The sequence below is a fragment of the Cebidichthys violaceus genome, unplaced genomic scaffold (assembly GCF_023349555.1).
Source record: "Cebidichthys violaceus isolate CVI_PGR_0920_01 unplaced genomic scaffold, fCebVio1.0.p SCAF_51, whole genome shotgun sequence".
In the NCBI taxonomy this organism is placed as follows: Eukaryota; Metazoa; Chordata; class Actinopteri; order Perciformes; family Stichaeidae; genus Cebidichthys; species Cebidichthys violaceus.
This window is the reverse complement of record NW_027176717.1, coordinates 116,504-122,935: the sequence shown is the minus strand read 5'-3', so window position 1 is coordinate 122,935 and position 6,432 is coordinate 116,504. Positions and strand designations below refer to the sequence as shown.

The following is a 6,432-nucleotide window of genomic DNA, read 5'->3' as shown; positions in this document are numbered from 1 at the left end:
CAAACAGACTCATTTTTGGCCAATTAAGAATACCATTAATTGTTATTGACTATTTGTTTTAAAGGTATACCTAACACACACAACTCGAGACGGCGATATAAGAAACTTGCGTGGATTCTGAGCTAACGCTAACTATAGTAACGAGTCTAGTTTACCGGATAGCCATGCGGCTAATGTAAAGCTAGCTAAATTAATTTAGCAATAGCAGAAGTAACGTTCGGTGTAACGTGAAGTCATTTATGTCGGATAACGTTCACTGTTCAGCCTCACTCCCTCATAATAACGCTCCCTATCGTATAACCGACCCCAGAAAACCAAACCACGATGATGTTTAGTTGAATAAAGTGACAGGTGTTTGGGATAGTTTCGCTGTAATTAAATCACCTTTGTGCCATTTCACACCAAAGCTAACGTTAGCTAGCTTAAGTTCAAGAGCCAAGCAACAGCTACAAACATAATAAAGCTATGTTAGCTTTGTTTTTACACTGAGGGGTAAACACAATGCATTTTATCAATGTTTTTAAGATATAATAACTATAATTTTGTATTTAATTCCAGTAATTGTGGACACTAAACTAAATGTAATTCAATGCTTAGACAGCCGACTGCCTTACCTTGTTTGCAGGTGACTGAACAGAAAGGTGTATGTTATGTTATGTTGTTTGCCTCACTTCTTATCTAGAAAGACAAAGGAAATTTTAAATATGTCCAAGAGATGCACAACTTTGACAGCAACTTAGCTGAATATTAATTCTCTTTCGAAAGTAAAAAAAAGCTCCATTGGAACCAAAATATTCAGCTAAAGTTAGCTAGCTAATGTATTGACTAACTAACAGGTGTACTGTTTAATGAGAATAATTATGGGCAGCTGGCTCAAACATTTTACATGTAGCTTTAAGGTAAAAGGTGGTTCAGCTGAGTTTATGCAGGTGTGGTGACGTTATTCTGGGCTGGTGGTGGAGATATGAATGAGGGGGTATAAGCAGTATTTGCAGTGACCTGATGAAAGTTTTGTAGGAAAGGGAAACATATGGAGTGAACAGATAGAATAAAAGACTGCGGTCAAATAATATGGCTTATAAAACCATATTAGTATTAGCTGTGTTACCACACTTTTATAGAAGCAATATGTCATTTCCCTCAGTATAAAACATGGCATCTCATGGACTACTGTTCAAATAATTAGGCCACTGAGCACAATGTAAATTGTTACACAAGTAGGCCTACTAAATATATACTTAAGTATTAGGGTGTGGGGCCCACTGTGTAGCATAGTTTGTAGAAACAAAAAGTTTTGTTAACGATTGGAGTACTTTAGCCTACTACCTATAGCATACTGTGGAAGTTATGCAACTTAATGTGTTTTAGTACAATCAGAAAGTATAGTACTAGGCCTATAGTGTAGTAGAAGAATGGCATATGGTATAATGTACTACGTCTTGATGGTGTGAATCCAAATGACCCAAACAAAACCATGTGACTGTTAATAAATAACAGATTCTTTCCCCAGTTTTTTTCAATGGTATTTCTTTCATAGTAAGGGTTATTAACTTTTTAGTATATTTGTATATAATGCTCTGCTTTTTGATTTGGTAACTCAATGGTATGCGCTTATCATTAGTGGTCGAGGACAGCAGGCTTTCCTCAGCTGTTTGCAGGATCTGAGGCAAGATGTGTTCAAACCAACCAATGAGCAAGAGAGTCAGACTCATTTGAATGAAAAAAACTGCATTATCTAAGTGAATTCAAGATGCTAACGGTAAACACAGTACACATCCTCATTAAACTGTAATTGGAACTTTACGGTTAGAGATTGAAATAAAGTATAGTTAAGAAAAGTGTTCCACTTAAACAAAGCAGCTATCCTCCTTTAACCAGAACAAGAAGGACATTTTGATTTGGACCCATTGTGAACAAATTGATGTGTTTCACCTGTTGCAAAAGATCTTTCTTCAACATTTTGAGCTACTCATAAAAATATATATATTTTATCCAGCCACCAGGTTAGGCAGATTTTGATGGATCCCACATATGTGTAAAATAATACAGATATGCTCTACCTATCCTGAATACATCCAAGTTTAATTTCCAATAAAGAAAAACACTCAACTCATTGAATGCAAAGTGAGTAGAAAGTGGGGGGATTTGAAAAGTTCTTTAAGAGTTATAATCCCTGCCAGCTCTTTCCTTTGGGCTCATGAGAGCTCACAACAAAAGGTGCCCACCACTATCGCCTATGCACAATTAACTAAAGCACCAGCATTATTCCATTATCATAAGAATGCTGTTTGCAATGGGGGGAGAAACTCCTCGGCATTCATGGACGTCGCCGAATAGAGCCCAGAGCTTTTATCTTCTCAATTACATGCAGGCTGCATTTATCACCAAACCTAGCGACATGTTTGGACACTTTTTGTGCATGACAAATAATTAGTTTATGCTGGTAATTTAAATAGCCTGTTTATAATTACAACATGGACTACAAGTGGGCCAGGAGGGACCGGTGAAGATGCTGGGGTGTAGAGTACAACTTGATTCCAGTGGGATCCCCTTCGTAAAAGACAAACAAGATGAACTGATTTAACTGAAAAAAAGCAAATATTGCATTAAATATTATGATTGATACATTTGTAAATGTAATGAGAATCCCCAAACATTAAGTGTAATGCAATTTATGTTCAACTTTCTTACAATTTGTGTAAATAAGTATATTTCATTAAAGATTTTATACATTTCCTTGGATGTGTGAGTTTCTGACATCCTCGGCAGTCGCGTGGTAGCTGCCGTGATTATGAATTCAGAGGACGACCTGTGCAGTAATTGTTCATCCCAGCAGGAGCCTCGGAATAAATGAAGACTAAATAAGGGTCGTCCCTTACTTTGAGGTTAACATCATTTGTTCTGCATTGCATGTCTTCCTGAGTGCTTCTGATCTGATACGTGGCTGATGAGATTTGGGGTCGTGTTGGAGTTAACTGACCACAAGGTGTCAATGTTGTTAGTAATGTGTTTTTCTCTCATCTCGGTCCACTAATGTAAAAAGCAGAGAGTAAAAGCAGTGGGTAGAAAATGCCTGCTGGATGTCATGCTCAAATTAATCTAATTGGATGTCGCGATTTGTCTGGAGAGCAGTAAAAGATGGCAGTAGAGCCATCTGTACATGCAGCCACAGCCACAGTTATACAGGCCTCTATATTTCAGACTTTACACATACATAACCTCTGTAACGACGTTCTAAAACTACCATGATAGTAACATAATGCAACATATACAGTGTGTTTTAAGCTGAATCTTTCCTCTTTAAAGAACAATGATGTTTGGAAAGGGAGTGCATATGAGCGACATTGTAGCAGAACAGGCATCATGAAAAAATAATGCAGCAGCTCCTTTTTGTGGAGAAAACCTCATAAACTCCAGCCTCAGATGCAAACGTCGCAGCACGTCTGTGGGGCTACACATTCGGCACCGCTCCTCCTGACCATGCAGTGTTGTACGTTTGGGCCACGGTTTCTTTCCCTTTCAAGTGGAATTTAACTTTTCTTCCCTCCAACTTAAGATTCTGTTTCATTCTGACCTTTGTCACACGCTATCTCCATTTCTCGGAAAAGATAATTACCATTCAAAAGGGCCAAATGGGTGTCTAGACTCACTTGAACTACGGGAACTTGTGAACAACTTGACTGTTCTATCAATCAAACGGCTCGTAGTTTGCAGCCTACAATTGGCCCTTTTCACATAATCCCCAACCTGGACTCTCACAAGCCAGAAAAAAACATCAATGTATGGGTTGATGAGAGACTGTAATCATTATTCATCTATTGGGCCTGTTCCAAGAAGGTTTAATAAATTATCAGGACAACTTTTTGGACTAGTGAAAAGAGACCAGTTTGGTTCTCTGTAAAGTTAGACATACAGTAAATTACATTGAGGTTAAATTGACTACAATTTTTCAATCAGGCTACAGTATATTTATGGATAACTTAACAGCAGACTCTTGGGTCAGGGGTTGCTCCAAACAACCCCCTACAGATGTTCTTAAAACCATATTTTTTAGAAGGAAATGTTTACTTTTTAAAATGTTTTAAAGTGAGATTATGTCACTTTGGAAAGAAGAAATTACACAATCTTAAATTTCAAAATGAAAAGTTGAATTGATAAGCAATAAAATGCAGTCTGACTCAACCATATACACACTAAAGTTAGCAGACGATAATACACTTCAGGTAGATGTTTAATCTGTCACTCCCTTTTTGACTCCTCCATATATGTGGTGGTTCTGTTACTCTACACTTTCTCGTGGGGACAATAAATGCTGCAGCAAAATAATAGTGAAATAATCTTGCTTTAAAGTTTATTACAAATATTATAGTGCTAAAATGCGGGAAACAGTAATGTCCAATCTTTCGGTGGTTTGCTACAATCTCTCCATGCGGATCATGTTTCTTTTCTTGCTTTTCGAACTCCGTCTCCAGTCACTACTCTCTGGGGGTCTACAGTCACATCTGACTCAGACTTGGGGACAAATTGGTTGTTCTCCACAGCAAGAAGCACTTGCAAAAGCTGAACAGAGGACAATTCTCAGTCATCGCTGTTGGCAAAATGTTGGTAAAGATGCATAATGACAGTTAGTGTTAACGAATCTGGGCTATTACAATAATCATATATATTATTTTTACTGTACATTTATATATGCAATAACTGATCTCCATCATTCCAGGGATGATGATAACGACTGGATTGACAAGAAATGGCTGAGCAGATAAATGCTGTGCTCCCTTTCTGAATCAATCTAATGTGCATTAAACATAGCAGACAGGAAATGAAGCTGGTAAATATTACAACAGTTACTTAATCAGCAAAATTATCAAAAACTAGCTCCTTTATAAGGTGGATGTTAAATGTAGTTGATTTTTCCCTTTAGTCAATTAGTTATAAGTGATGCAAGTTCTACCTCAAGACACATGTTGATCTAGAAAAGGTGCAGAATAACTTGAACAGAAGGAATTGCTGAAGTTCTGACGAAACAGTCACTGTTCAATATCGTAACAAAAATGCACTATTTTAATTTCTCCTGACCTCTTTTTAATAAGATTCACAGATAAGGACAGGCAGAAAACCACAGGAGTGTGTCAATGGTCGGCGTTGTGCTCATGTCCGATTACTGCCCGCAGTGTCCTTTCATTTTGCTCAATGACCGACCAGAGCAGAGATCTCAGTTGTCCGCTTTCCACTGCAAACAATAACATAAAATCAGTGCTACAAAGAGATAACAGCAGTAAAATGGGAACCACAGAACAATCTGTGGTTCCCATTTTTACAGGACATTAGAAAAACATTATCATCGACAATTTGATCCATGTTGAAGTTGCATCATAAAAGAGTTGCCAATCGCCGGCAAGAAATTCTCTCACCATCTTCCTTGGAGGTCAAAGGTCGACATCACTAATGGGGTCTGGTCTGGGAATCAACATCATGCTCCAAAATGTTGAATATGTACCAAGACAGAGGTCTTGGATTTAAATACTGTATTTATAACTAAGAAGTTAGTAGCTAATAAGCAGTGTTAAAAAGCACTAAGATCACTTAATGCAATTATGTGGTGCAAAGAATTATTTTGGTTTCGCTTCCTTGCCAACATGTGATTCCCTGGTGAGCAATATGTCTTTAGAGCTGAACCTTAACCTGATAAGTCATCCTGCTGTCGAGAGAAAAGTCAATTAAATATCCTCTTTCCCTTTATTGTTGATCAAGCAGGATTCTGGTTAGATTACACAAAAATACAATACTGCGTACTATGTGCGTTGTCCAACGCAACCTGACACTTATTAGTAAAACTGGAAAGCTCTGAAAGGGTCTGAATGATGCTGCAAGTCAACTCTCTTATCATAAAAAGCTAAATACTAATGGCAGCAAGCTAACATGCTTCTCTTTAGCAAGTATATTAACCATGTTCACCATGTTAGTTTAGCGTGTTAGCATTCTGCTACTTAGCACTAAACACAAACTACCGGAGGGTCCGACGGGAACGTCTACAGTGTTGGACAAATGGAAAATTGTTGACCTGATGATTGTGCTACACGAAGCATCGGGGAATCATGAATATCTGTACATAATTTTATGGCAATCCATCCAATATTTGACAAGCAATTTCACGAAAAGCCCAAAAAATGTCAACCTGCTGGTGGCGCTAGTCAGTAGAATTGATCCTCTTCATCCAATAGTTGTTGAGATGTTTCAGTCTGGACAAAGGTAGTGGACTGACTGATCGACATCTTCATCACTGGAGCCAGGATGCTGAGGGGTGTGTATGTGTGTGTGTGTGTGTGTGTGTGTGTGTGTGTGTGTGTGTGGGGGGGGGGGGGGGGGGGGCATGTTTTCTCAGATTATAGCATAGAAGCAGACAACACTCATTAGTGTTTTCAATAATAAAAA

At 38.1% G+C, this 6,432-nt stretch overlaps 1 long non-coding RNA gene across 1 annotated transcript; it reads right to left on the bottom strand.

Moving 5' to 3' along the window:
* Nucleotides 1-4,337: 4,337 nt before the first annotated feature.
* Nucleotides 4,338-6,371, bottom strand: LOC137888081 (uncharacterized). Its single transcript, XR_011105101.1, has 2 exons — nucleotides 5,077-6,371; nucleotides 4,338-4,588 (listed from the first exon to the last, which is right to left on the bottom strand). It is a non-coding gene; the product is annotated as an uncharacterized lncRNA (long non-coding RNA).
* Between the last annotated feature and the right edge of the window lie 61 nt (nucleotides 6,372-6,432).